Here is a 15,088-nt window from a genome sequence, read left to right on the forward strand (position 1 = left end):
CCATGTATTATCTTGTACGTCTCTATTAAGTCTCCCCTTAATCTTCTAAACTCCAATGAATACAATCCCAAGATCCTCAGCCATTCCTCATATGTTAGACCTACCATTCCAGGGTTCATCCTTGTGAATCTCCGCTGGACACGTTCCAGTGCCAGTATGTCCTTCCTGAGGTGTGGGGACCAAAACTGGACCCAGTACTCCAAATGGGGCCTAACCAGAGCTTTATAAAGTCTCAGTAGCACAATGGTGTTTTTATATTCCAACCCTCTTGAGATAAATGACAACATCACATTCGCTTTCTTAATCACAGCCTCAACCTGCATGTTGACCTTTAGGGAATCCTCGACTAGCACTCCCAGATCCCTTTGTACTTTGGCTTTACGAATTGTCTCACCGTTTAGAAAGTTGTCTGTGCTTTTATTCTTTTTGCCAAAGTGCAAGACCTCGCATTTGTTCACGTTGAATTCCGTCAGCCATTTCCTGGACCACTCTCCCAAACTTTCTAGATCCTTCTGTAGCCTCCCCACTTCCTCAGTACTACCTGCCCGTCCACCTAACTTCGTATCATCGGCAAACTTCGCTAGAATGCCCCCAGTCCCTTCATCCAGATCATTAATATATAATGCGAGCAGCTGTGGACCCAACACTGAACCCTGCGGGACACCGCTCGTCACCGGCTGCCATTCTGAAAAAGAACCTTTTATCCCAACTCTCTGCCTTCTGTCAGACAGCCAATCCTCAATCCATCCCAGTAGCTAACCTCGAACACCATGGGCCCTCACCTTGCTCAGCAGCCTCCCGTGTGGCACCTTATCAAAGGCCTTTTGGAAGTCTAGATAGACCACATCCACTGGGTTTCCCTGGTCTAACCTACTTGTCACCTCTTCAAAAAATACCAACAGGTTTGTCAGGCATGACCTCCCCTTAGTAAATCCATGTTGACTTTTTCTAATCAGACTCTGCTCTTCTAAGAATTTAGAAACCTCATCCTTAATGATGGATTATAGAATTTTACCAACAACCGAGGTTAGGCTAATTGGCCTATAACTTTCCATCTTTTGTCTTGATCCTTTCTTGAACAATGGGGTTACAACTGCGATCTTCCAATCATCCGGGACTTTCCCTCACTCCAGTGACTCTTGAAAGATCTCAACCAATGCCTCCGCTATTTCCTCAGCCACCTCTCTCAGAACTCTAGAATGTATCCCATCGGGGCCAGGAGATCTATCAATTTTAAGACTTTTTAGCTTTTCTAGCACTGTCTCTTTTATAGCCACCTTGAAAGGCTTTGCTTAATCAGATGGAGCTCATACCAAATGTAAGTTGCTTGTCCCACCTTCCCACTAAAGCCTTCCAACTGCGGAATTAGATATGCATCCTTTTTTTAACTGTATTGACCTTGCGATAGTCCACACATAATCGTTGGGTACCATCTGGTTTCAGTACCATGACTTTAGGTGAGTTCCAGTCACTGTAACTCAGGTCGATTATGTCATCTTGGAGCATGCGTTCAATCCCCTTCTGAACCTGTGCCAACTTTAGAGGATTATGCCTATAAGGATGCTGCTTAATCAGAACAGCATGTCCTTATGCACAATTAGGTAATATTTCCCATTTAATTTCCTGATATCTCCCCATATAATACTAACAACTCTATCACGTCTTTTTTTTTTCCTCAGAGAGGTTACTCAATAATTTATCCCAATTTTAGAAAACTTCCTCATTGTCCACTTTAATTTGAGGAACGTTCAATCCAGAATCCTCTGAACTTGGTTCTTCCTTCTGTACTGTAATCATTAACACATTCTCCTGTTGCTGTCCGTTCCCTGTCAAAATACCTTTTGAGCGTATTCACATGACATACTCTGTGAGATTCCTTTCTGTCTGGAGTCCCTATCAAGTAGTTACCCTCACTCAATATTCTTTCGCATTTGATAAGTTTCACCAGTCCTTGCTTTTCAAGATCCCCCATCACGAGAAGTAACATACATACTTTATCCCCGATAGCAAAATTGAAAATTTTTGAGTTCTTGTCCACTTCCTGTTTAGGTGCATTCTGCAATACTTTTAAATGCCATCTCGCCAACTCCCCAGCGCTTTTTAATCATTCCAGAAAATTTGAGACATAGTCCAACAGTGTGGCCTTTTACTTCTGATTTACTAATTACTCCTTCATCGACTTTAACGGTCCTACCTCTTAATAACCTAATTAAAATGGACAGAATTTGGTCAATTCATTTTGTGCATCTCTGATCACTAAAAGCCCTTACACCAATCAGCTGGATAATCCTTACCATAAGCATTCAACATGATCGTTAAAGTTTGATGTCACCTTTCTCATGCTCGCTGCGATTTTAGATGGTTCACAGTAGATTTGAATTGATTTATTACAGAGCTGCCCTTAACTTCCTTGAACTGTTTGGATGTGAAGTTTGAACTTTGGTCGCACTGTATCTCTGTTGATAGTCCATATATATTTAAAAAAGAGTATTTCCTTTACCATCCTTTTCGCTGTGACGTTGCATAATGCAATAGCCTCTGGAAATTTCGTGGATACATCAATTATTGTTAACAAATACTGATTCACACTTTTTTTGTTGTTTGATATAGGGGCCCTAGCCAATCAATTAAACTATTGTAAAAGGTTCCTCAACTGCAGGAATAGTTATTAAAGATGCAGGTTTTATTAACACCTGTGGTTTTCTAATTACCTCACGTGTATTTCACGTCTGGCAAAATTCAACAACATGATGGTGCAGTGTAGGCTAGTAAGAATGCCTTCTATTTTAGACTGTGTTTTCCTCACTCCAAAATGACCTCCACCTGGTAATTCATGCTTCACTTGCAGCTTCTCCTTTCTGTACCCCATTTGCAATTCAATTTGATGAATTTCTGCCCATTTCTCATCTCCTTCAGTATGTGATAGTTTCCATCTCCTCATGCAGACACCATTTTAAAGGTAATAATACTCAGGGATACATTCAGAATCCCTAATGTATATGCCCTTTTGATACAACTACTTTAAAATTTCATCTTTCTGCTATAACTCAATTAGTTTAGCTGAACTAAACATTTGTGCATGATCACCTATTTTCTCCTGTTTTGTCACAACTATCTGATGGAACGAAGTATCTCCTCATGCCGCTTCAGCTTACTTACCTTTACATTTTTTTATCTCTCCTGTTTGAACTCGTGATATTGGGACCTTGTTACCCCACATTCAGAAAACATTCCAAGATAAGGCATTGCTTCAATTGGCTGTGTCTCCAGTGGTTTTTAACCAGAGCAGGCAGCACATCTACCGGTGAATCAGTTGCATACTTTACAAGGAAAAGTTGTATTCCTGGAGCTGAGAGTTTGTCCAGTACTCCTATCACAATTTCTTCACTCTTCACTGGACACTCTATCCTCGCTTAACATAACTATGTGCTTTTTTTTAGTCTCACAGTGAATTCCCTTTAATAGTAACTTTTCTGGAAATAGTCCATCAGGAATATATATCTCCTCATCTTTCAGCATCACAGACTGAGAGGATCCTGTGTCCCTTAATATTGCATCCTCTGTACCTGCTACTTCTGGCCTATGTGAATAAACTTTCCCTTTGAAGGTATATTTTATAAGCAAGATTCGGCACTTCCTCCTTGACCAATCTCCGATCAGCTTGTACACTCTGATGAAGCTTTCTCGCCTCCATTGTGCTTTCTGTTACCACTCCAACAAAACTCCCAGGCTTATCCTGTTTTCCTACATTTTTTTTTTCCCTAGCGCACCAACAGAGTGATTTCCCGTGACCTAATTTTTTGCAATGAAAACATCGGAGTTTTTTAAACTTCTTTGTCCTCTTCTTGGGTTTCCTTTTTACCCCTATCGTAAGTTATCCTTATGATTTTCACTGAGATCTACATATCCCTTCCCACGTGAGGATTTCTCTTTGCCCCAGTTTACTTACCTCATGGACTGAAATTTAGTCTGGAAGCCAAACTGTGTTTTATGGACCAATTCATAATCTTCAGCCATTTCAGTTGCTAACCTTGCTATCTAAACTCTCTGCTCTCCCACAGGAGTTTGCATTACTTCAGGCAGCGAATTTTCGAATTCCTCCAAAATAGTTACTCTTTATGTGCATCATAGGTTTGCTTGAATTTTAAAGTTCTTTTCCATCTATCGAAATTACTTTGTTTGAACCTTTCAAACTCAATATACGTTTGACCCGGACCACTCCTTAGGTTCCTAAATGTTGTCTATAGGCTTCTGGAACAAGTTCATGTGCATTTGATTTGCATCCTCATACTCCCCAGATCCCTAAGCGTAACGTCAGCCGTCATTTCCATCCTTTTAAGCTGACCTTCCATTCTAAATGTCTATCTCTGAAACGCAAACGCGCTCTCTTTTTCTTTTTCTCCTGCTAAACATTTGTTTTTTTTTTCTTTTTCTCTTTCCTGGATTAAACCTATTCGTCCTCTTTCTTTTTCTTCTAATTTTAGTTGCAACGCAAACTGTTTCGTTTCTGCTTCTAACACAAGCTGCTTTATTTGCGATTGAAGTTTAATCTTCTGTGCAGATCCCGATGGAGTTTCCAGCAAGTTTGAATGCAGAACTACTGCTGCAATCATCTCATCTTTCCTCACATTAGGAGGCAGCTTCAACTGCAGCTTGTCTACTAATTCTTGCAGCTTGGATTTATGTGCATTTTGTAAAATCCCCAAGGTCGATTCTTCCACCTCCAAAACATCCGTGGTTCCTGCAAGAGCCATTGCTCTCTAAAGCTCTGTTTACCAAGACAAATCAACACACAAAATAAGAGACACTAACACCTGCCACTCGCTGCCTAAATCCTGCAAAGGCCCCCAATATGTCATGGACCAGGCCTGATCCCTCAAAAATGTTTAAGCAAGTAGCCCAGACCGTAACTTTTTATTTGTTAAAGGTAAGTGTGTAGTGGATATTCGCAGAGTGAATTAGCTGGTCAGACTGCAGTATTTTAAACAAACATTATTTGTTTCCCAAATTACAGAATGAAGTGCATGAACTGAAGGGAGAATAGCTGAATAACGTATCCTATCCAACCTACAGGCTATCCGGACTTAAGGTTGCTGCATCAAAATACTTGCAACAACCGCAATGAACAAACCCATTAACACAAAGAGTAAATCTGAAACAAAATGCTTGCAGTTCATGAGGTCAGAAGTGCAGAAGGAGGGGGTGAGCATCCAATTTCAACAGTGACCCTGACTCAACTCGCCCCCAAACTGAACAGATCTGCCCAGCTACAGAGCTGGACACATCCTTTGATTATGCAGGGTTTTTTTTAAAGAATTGAAAGCGTTCTGCCTGATGCATTATCTGTTATGTATAAATGAAGGGACACTAATAAACCTTTTAAAAAATCAGACATATTGAAACCTTGGGTCATTTAGAGCATCCCTGAAAATAAAGATCAAGAACAACATAACCCTGTAAAGGGACCAGATTTGTGACAATTTGTGACATTTGGCTTTGAAGTGAATTCAAAAAATGAGTGTTTGTGAGTTAATATAAAACAGTGCTGAAGGGCATTGGGTATTGAAGATACAAGATTGGCTTATTAGAGCAATGAGAGGAATGTCCAGACAGATTCACACTTCCTGTGTATGGTCAGGGCAAATATGCCCACTGTAAATCTATTGGCTGGCGCCTGTTCTGTGGAGGAGACATCAGTACGGTAACTACATCTCGGTTGTTTGTTTTGGGGGTGATGGTGATGGGAGGTTCAGGTGGTTATAACATTGCAAACGGACAACACATCAGAATCATCTAACTTGTGATAGGAAAATATCCTCATTGTCCCTCACCACTAATGTCACGACAGCAATTGGTGGTGGGAGATGTGACCAACAGCCAGTGATGCCAACATGCAATCCAGTCCAGTTCGTATTGTGAACGGAAGGTACCACACTGAAAGGAGTCAACTGGATCTGTTTTTTCAGTGACTGTGATTGAGGTCAGTCTCCATGTATTTTAACTGTGGCACTAGATGTGGCACCCCTCTTCTAATAGTAAGGAGCTTCATGCAATGCTTTATGCCATTGTCGCAGCAGATGCATCATCTCCAACACTAACAGGGATCAGCAGCTGCAGAGACAGTGAGAGGAGAGACAAACATCTGAGAATAGTCTGGAATGTTTCATTTATGGATCAGATTTTAAGAACTCTAGATTGGAATACTGCAACAATGGACAGGAGTTTATCCTGGTATCTTGCCTATTTTTCCTGGTCTGGGTTCACATTATCACATCGGATATATGGGTTCACTGATGATTATTCATGCGGGCTACTATCCCATGCTCGCTATTGTTGGTGTTCCTGGTAAGTCTTTTCATCTCTATCCATTTGTTAATCCATAAACCATGGTGAACCTCATTGCTATTTCTGTTATCTACATTTGGCAAAGACAGAATCCTTTGTCTTCAGTTTCAAATGCAAATTCCATTCATTACTACAAACTTCTGAACTGCCCAACAAGTTCGTCCACACAAACATCTGAGAACAAGACTGTTCACAATCCCGAAGTACCTTTTGGACCCGAATTGATTTATTTCTTGGTATTCTCTCCATCACCAAATCTACCCACTACCAGCTCCATAATATCAGCAGTCCCCACCTTGACGTCAGTGCGGATACTAAATAAACCATTATCCATGCCTTGATAAAATTCAGACTTTATGGTTCCAGTTCTCTTACAAGCGCACTTTCCGTTACAAATATGTCAATCACAACCTTGTTCTTGTCTCTAAAGTAAATTCATGACAAGGATAATGTATCAGAGAAGTGATGTCAGCGGATATGTAATTCAGAGGCCCAGGTTACTGCACAAAATACACTGTTTTAAATCTTACCTCAGATATGTCAGAACTTAAATTCAAATGACAGGAATTGGAAATAAACGATAATTTCACGAATATTTCAATAACAGCACCAGCATTTTGACAATACGTTTATCTATAGCACTGATATCCTTTGGTAAAGAAATCTAGCATTATTACCGGACTGTCTTAAGACTGATGTCAGATCCACAACAATGTGATTGGCTCTATACTGTGTCAAAGAATGACCTCACAATAAAGAGCATTTAGTGAGGTCAATAAATGCTGCCCTTACCAGCGATGCAGACATCCCATGTCATAATATTATGGAAGTTTAAATAAAACAAAGAATGATGCAAGAGATCAGAAACAAAAAAAAAAGAACGAGAAGCTGCCGCAGTAACTGTTCAGATTTGGCACCTGTGGGTCGAGGGCAAAATAGAATTGACATTTCGAGTTCGCTGACCTACGATCATAACTGAACACAGCTTGTAAATATTGTGATTGATGTTGGTGACAGGGATGTCTATGATGAAGGGGACAAGGAGTGAGTTGAATAGACAGATAAACGAGAGATAAAAGAAAATAAGCAAACAAAGGGTTTGAAGATGATCAGCTGGAATGGAAATTAAAAAACGAGGTTAATCTTATTTTTTTTCTCCTGTTCCCATATTACCGAAAATCAAGCCCATGTAGCGTATAAATCAAGGTTCCTGTTTAAAGTGAGTTATGTCCCTTTGTCTGTCTTCCCTGAGTGTGATTATCCGCCTTTATTCATTAGTGGGATGCTGGGCCAGTATTTAATTCCCTTTCCTCATTGTCCTTGAGAAGTGTTGGTGAGCTGCCTTCCTGACCCACTGCTGTCTGTGGGCTGTGAGTAGTCAGTGCTTAGTTCAGTCCGGTTTCATTTCTTTGATGTTTATAGTGAGTAACTAACTGAGCGGCTGGTTTGGCTATTTCAAAGGACAATTCAGAGTCAAATACATTGCGGGATTCACATGTCAGTCCGTCCAGCTGAATGTGGTAAATATCATTCCCCGACGAACATTAGAGTGTCAGGTAGGATTTTCAGATAATCGGTAATGGTTTCATAGCTTCATTCGATTTTATTGAATTCAAATGCCACCTTTTAACATGGTGGGATTCGAATCCAGGATGGGGTCAGCACCCGGGTCCCCAGATTAATAAACTGGAGATACTACTGTTAGGACATCGCCTTCCTGGCATCTCTGACCATCTCAAATGGCAATCGTGGTGTTGCTGTTTGTGTGGCTGTACTTGAAACACAGCTGTTCGCAAGGCAAAAGAATGATTTGGTAAAACATGCCATCCTTCTTCATTTTGAACTAATTAGAACGTTAAAGAATCAGAACGGCCGTTGGCGAAAATGAGCTGTGTTCCTTGGTCAGAAGTCACAAACAGAGTTCATACCAGGCAGCAAGTAATCAACACAGTAAATTGTATACTGTCCTTCTTTGAAAAACGATTCAAGAATTGGAGTGAAATACTTTCCTACCGTGCTAGAGTGTTGTTCAGAAGGTACTTGGGGCACTGTGTACAGATTATCTCTCCTTTATAAGGAACGATCACCTTGCCACAGCGAGCCAGTGTAAAGGGGTTTCACCAGATTAATCCGTGTGGTGATGGTATCATGAGAAGACTGCGAAGGAAATAATCTATGTCACTACAAAAGAAAAAAAAAAGTGATTGCATTAAACCTTGAGCGTAATGGACCAAAACTCATTATTTTCAAAACAAAACATTGATAGTGTTAAATAAAGTATGTATTTTCCCATAGGCAAATGTTTTACTTAGATTTGATTACTTACAGTGTGGAAACAGGCCCTTCGGCCCAACAAATCCACACCGACTCACAACCCACCCAGACCCATCCTCCTACATTTTCCCCTTTACCTAGCACCTTGGGCAACTTAGTAGGACCAATTCACCTAACCTGCACGTTTTTGGATTTTGGGAGGAAACCGGAGCACCTGGAGGAAACCCACGCTGTCACGGAGAGGATGTGCAAACTCCAAACACAGATATGCTGGAGGCGGGAACGGAACCCGCCTCGTGCGCTGTGAGGAAGCAGTGCTAACCAGTGTGGCACAGTGCCGCCCACAGGTGCCGCCTATATAGGGAGAAAACGATTAGAAGAATGTGGGTAAAGTGTAGGGAATTGGGGTTAGCATGGATGTAGATTTAGGTCAGCATGGACCAGTTTGGGCTGAACGGCCTGTCTCCGTTAAGTTAGACTCTACGATTCTATGATATTATACGTACCTGCGTGGGACCTTATGTTGGTTAAGCGAGAGCTCCAGGCTCTGAATGAACTGTCACTGTCTCAATGAGCAGTTGGTGTGTGATCCTGGACTGAACGTTATGTTTTCACAAACCTGTCAGCAGCCATACTCTGATAGAGTTCGCCATTCCCAGCAACTTCTGACCTTCATAGAGGACACTAGCCTGCCTTCTGGGAGATGCCTCCTTGAGACCTGGCACAAACTGTCCGCAGTCCCTCCTCACTGTTAGCAAACCATGGTGTCGTTAATATAATGGGTGTGCACCATTAACAATGGAGCCAGGAGGAACAACATGGGCCAGTCTGTCTGTGCAGTCTCTGCTTCATTGGTTTTGCAATGTTGGAGCATCAGTGACATCCTATACAGTCTGGACGGGCTGAATAGTTTCTTCTCTTTATGCGTTAGTGTTTCGAGGGACAGAAAGTCCTCCTTCTGGTCCCAGGGAAAAAAGGTTCACGGGCATTATTGGGCGACCCTTGGTTCCTGCTTACCAGCGTGATGTACTGACTGAGCTCATTATCTTCCTATGTAATAGCAGGCAGGCAGGGGCATGGAAGAACACAGCAAGTCAGACAACATTGAGTTCTCCAATTTCAAATAACCTGCCTTCCAATCCCCCAACTCCATTCCCACCTCCTTCTCCTTCCTTCCATTCTAGCTACCCTTCTTTCAGATTCAGCTGGATTCAGTTCTCCCATCGTCCAACCCAGTGGTACCCCTTTAACCTGTGTTCATCTATCCCCACCTCACCACCCTGTCTCCTCCTCCCTCGTCCTGCCTCTTTATCTGTAGCTCCCTTACCCCACTCCAGTCCTGAATATTTATCCCCAAGCAGTTAACTTCTCCACCTCCTGATTTTGCCTTGTTTGTTGCGTTCTTCCAGCCTTCTGCCTGTCTACTTTGCATTTCAACATTTGTAGATTTTTTTTAATCGCTTCCAGTGTAATCGGCTGGAGAAAGCGAAAGGTACCGTGTCTGTTCTTATCCAATAGTTTTGATGGGCTGAATGGCTCTGTCAAATTTCCGTGAAAGCAGCTAAAGATGCTGCATGAGCTTCGTTTTTTTAACGAAGAAATGTGCAGGGTCTGGTCTGACTGTTGCATGAATGTTCCGGACAGTTTTACTGCATGAGCTTGAATGTTGTCCAGGTTTTGAAACTTTAGCTCCTGAGGAGGTGACACATTGTTCTGAACATTGTGTGATCTTCACTGAACATCCCCAGCTCTGAAGGTATGACGGAGGGAAAGACATTGATGAACGAGCTGCAATTGTTTGTGCCGAGAAAGTTTCCCTGAGGCTCATCCACAGAGATATCCAGGGATTGAGAGGATTGGTCTCCACCAGTCACACTGTGTTCTGGATGATCCAGCCAATGGGGAGTTTACAACTGATTCCCATTAAGTTCAATGTTGTTCAGTCTCCTTGACACCTTGCTCAGTCAAATACCGCCGTGATATCAGGGCCAGTCAATCTGACGCTGTGTTCATATCTATTGTTCATTTCAATAAGTCACGGTATATGTGTGGAGAGTGTTTCCTTCTCTCAGAGGGTAGTGAATGTTTGGGGCTCTCTATCCCAGACAGTTAGGGGGAGCTACATCATTGAAATGCTTGGAGCACGGCGTGGTGTTAACGAAAATTGACACATCAGGGAGTTGAATGCTACAAAGAATTGGGCATAAAAGAGAAATTGTGGCTGAGAGCGGATCAGCTGTGCCCTTACTGAAAGGAAGGGCAGGTTTGCGGGGCTATACAGAGATTGTCTTCTTCCAGTCTTCCTATTGTCCAGTCACTTGGTGGCCTCTTACATTTCCTGTGTTACTAACTTGAAGTAGCTGAATAGACTGCATGATCGACTCTGGGTACAGTTTTACAGGCTCGAGTGGCTGACTGGCCTCCTCCTGTTACCGTGTATGTGTCCAAGGCCTGAAAAGGACCATCCTGTTCTGGTGTAACTTAAATCCATATAGATTAAATCTACTGCCCTTGGAGAAAGTAAGCACTGCAGATGCTGGAGATCAGTTAATATTCTATGATGACGTAACCAGGAAAGTTGATTCGGCCTGGCCGGTAGATGTTGAAAATTGTGGTGCTGGAAACACTCAGCAGGTCATGCAGCATCTGAGAGGCAGGAAAATCGCTGATTTGGACATTTCTGATGATGGGCTGATGCCCAAAACGTCGATTTTCCTGCCTCTCCGATGCTGCCTGACCTGCTGTGCTTTGACAGCATAACATGTTTCGACATGTACCGGCCAGACCTCGTCAACTTTCCTGGGCACGTCATCATAGAACTTTAACAAATTCGTCAGGTACAAACTTCCACTCATAAAGTCATGCTGACTAATCCGAATCAAATTCAATTTTCCAAATGCATGTCCAACGTATCCCTGATAATCTTCTCAAGTAACGTAGAGATGTTAAACTTCCTGGTCTATAGTTTCTAGATATTTGCTTTTCCAGTCCTTCTTGAATAAGATACAATATTTGTTTTCCTCAAGTCTTCAGGGATCTCAGCTGTGGTTAATGATGATCAGATTTATCAGCCAGGGCCTATCAATTTTTTCTCTAGCCCCTTGCAGTTTTCTTGTATCAATCTGTTAAGGACAATGAGATTTATCCAGCTTCAAACATTCCAGTACATTCAAAACCTCACCTACTGTGCTATGGACTTTCCCTAAGATACCACCACTAACTTCCCCAAGTTCCCAAGTATTCATGTTTTTCTCCACGGTAAACACAGACATCGCCCATCTCTTATGGTTCCACACATACATGTCCACTTTGGTCTTTGATGGTCCTATTCTTTCAGCAGTTAATGTTTTTTTTTCCTTTAATATTCAAAATGAACCTCTTTGGATTCACCCTGATCTTCTCAGTCAAGGCCCTTTATCGCCCTACTGATTTCCTTCTTCACTAAACTCCAGTATCCCCTGTGTACCTCCAATGATTCCCCTGATCCCGCCCGCCTGGACTTGAGCCACACGTCCACATTTTTTTCTGGTCAAAGCCTCAATATCTCCTGTCATTCAAGTTTCCCCATTCCTGTCAACTTTCCTTTCACCATCACAGGAACATATAGATCTTGAATTCTAGCTGTCTCACTTTGAAAGGCTTCCACTTGCCAGAGGTCCCTTTGCCTGCAAACAAACGAATCCAGTCAACCCCGCAAACTCCTGTACAATTCCGGCAAAATTTACCTTGCCCCAATGTAGAACTTGAATCTGAGGACCAGTTTTTTTTTTCTTGTACGTAACTATTTTAAAATTAATAGAACTATGGTCACAAGTTTCAAACTGCGAATCCACCGTCACCTCACTCACCTGTCCTGCACTATTTCCTAAGAATAGGTCAAATTTTGCCTCTTCCCGATTAGGATCCTCTACATACTGCTTGAGGAAACTTTCCTGACGCACTTAATGAATTTAATATCATCAAATCCCTTAATGCTCTGGCAGTCCCAATCTGTGTTATAAAAATTAAAACTACCATTATGACAACCCTATTGTTCTTTCAAGTCTCCCTAATCTCTGTACATATTTTTGTTCCTGTAATTACTATTGACTATTTGGGGGCACAATAATGTCACCATCCCCTTCTTATTTCTTAATTCCACCCACAAAGACACCCTGATTGTTCCTTTAGTTATTTCATCTCTGATGCTTTGTGATACTCTCCTTCATCAGAAGTACAAGTCCCCGACCACTCTTTCCACCATTTCTGTCCCTCCTAATGCATTTTACCCAGGTACATTAAGCTGTCAATCCTATCTGTCCCTCAGCCATATTTCTGTAATAGCTATACTATCTCAGTCCCACGTACATATGCACACCCGGAGATCATCAGTCTTACCGATCAGCCCTTTTGCATTTAAATAAATGGAAATTAAGCCAACAGGCATTCCTTGTTCCCCGTCTTGTTCCAGCTTGACCTAACGTTTCACATTTCAAATCCTGATTACTGTATCTTTTTCCAGCATCGCAGTTGCTTCCCTGCTCTTGAGGATCCCACCCCCTATGCCAATCTCGTTTCAACTCTCCCTTGTAGCAATAACAAAACTAGCTGCGAAGATATTCGTCCCCCGTCTAATGCATTTGCAAACTGTCCCTCTTGAACGGGTCACCTTTGTCAAAAAATTCCCTTTGATCTAAAAATCTGAATCTCTGTCCCGCACCAATTCTTTAGCCACATATTTATTTGCCATATCCGCCTATTTTTACCTTCACTAGCTCATGCCACTGGAAGTAATCAGGAGATTACCACCGTCAAGGTCCTGGTTTTTAACTTTCCTTCTCGCTCTCTGTAATCACTCTGTAGGACCTCATTCCTATATCTACCTCTGTCATTTGTGCCAACGTGCACAATGACTTCTGGCTGGTCAGCCTCCCCTTGAGAACGTTCTGCAGCCACTCGGAGACATCCTGTCCTCTGACACCTGAGATGTAACACACCATCCTGGATTCCCGTTTGAGGCCACAGAATCTACAATCTGTCCCCCTAATAATCGACTCGCCTACCTCTAAGACCCTGTTTAACTTTACCCTTTCCCGCTGTGCCCCAGAGCCAGTTGTACTGCAACCAACCTGGCTGCTGCTGCTTTCCCTTGAACGTTCATTTCCCGACACCCACCCACTCCCCAAACCCAAAATCAGTATCTAGAATGGTATATTTGTTTTCAAGTGGAATAGTCACAGGCGATTCCTGCACTCTCTGCCTACTCCCTTTGCCATTCCTAGTGGTCGCCCAGCTACTCTCTGCCTGGAACACGACAGGAAGCAAGGAACGCTTGTTGGAATAAATAGCGTTTCTTTGAAGGCAACAGGGCTGACAAGAAAGGCAGATGAACTCAGGACATGGATCTTTACATGGTACTGTGATATGACAGTCATTGCAGAAACAGGCTAAGGGAGGGATTTGGGTGTGCCCACCTCACTAAAGGTCTTATCTACGAAGTTCTCCGTATCTCGGATGACCCCGAGAGCAGCCATCTACAGTGCCCAAACACTTCCCACACACGTGTATTCATCAGGAACAGTGGAAGTCTCCCGAAGGACCCACATCCCGCAGGTAGAACATGTGACTTCCCTAACTGCCATCTCGACTGCTGTCAGACAAGCATTAAAGAGACTTTATCTGAGCTTATCTGCACATTTTGCTGAGCTGCTGCTTACTGAAGCTTCTCAAACCAAAGCATTACTACCTACTCTGCTAATTACAGCATGTCAATCGACCACTCCACATTTAGTTATGGTTAGGGAAGGAGGGAAACACTTATTTTTATTTCAAAAATATACTTTATTCATAAAATATTTTGTTGATCTATACAATTAATGATGCAATTCATATGTGCACATTGCATTTCTTTACACACAGAGATCGGAATTAATCCTTCGCATATAAGAAGTCTGTACGTTTACCATCCATATATTTAACTGAGTTGCCAGCGGAGCCCACTTAATGAGTGGGTCCCCTGTTTTTCTTTGGTGGACAGACATGGCATGGTGGTCTTTCCACACCACGTCTTGGCAGCAGCTGCCCAAAGATTCAGCACATCCCTCAATACGTAGTCCTGGACCTCAGAATGTGCCATTCTGCAACACTCATTCGGGGGCAACTCCTTCAGCTGGAATATCAAAAGGTTTCAGACAGACAAAAGAGCGTCTTTGACCAAGTTGATGATCCTCCATGCACAGTTGATGATCGTCTTAGTGTGCATCCCAGGAAACAGACCATAGAGGATGGAGTCCTGCATCACGGTGCTGCTCAGAACAAACCTCAACAAACACCATTGCATTCCTCTCCAGATTTCCTTTGCATATGCACATTCCAGAAGGAGGTGTCTGACAGTCTTGTCCCCTCCACACCCGCTTCGAGGGCAGCGTGTGGTGCGGCTGAGAGACTGGGCGTGCATAAAGGATCTCACAGGCAGAGACCTTCTCAACAC

This window comes from Chiloscyllium punctatum, chromosome 13, assembly GCF_047496795.1.
Source record: "Chiloscyllium punctatum isolate Juve2018m chromosome 13, sChiPun1.3, whole genome shotgun sequence".
NCBI classification, from domain to species: Eukaryota; Metazoa; Chordata; class Chondrichthyes; order Orectolobiformes; family Hemiscylliidae; genus Chiloscyllium; species Chiloscyllium punctatum.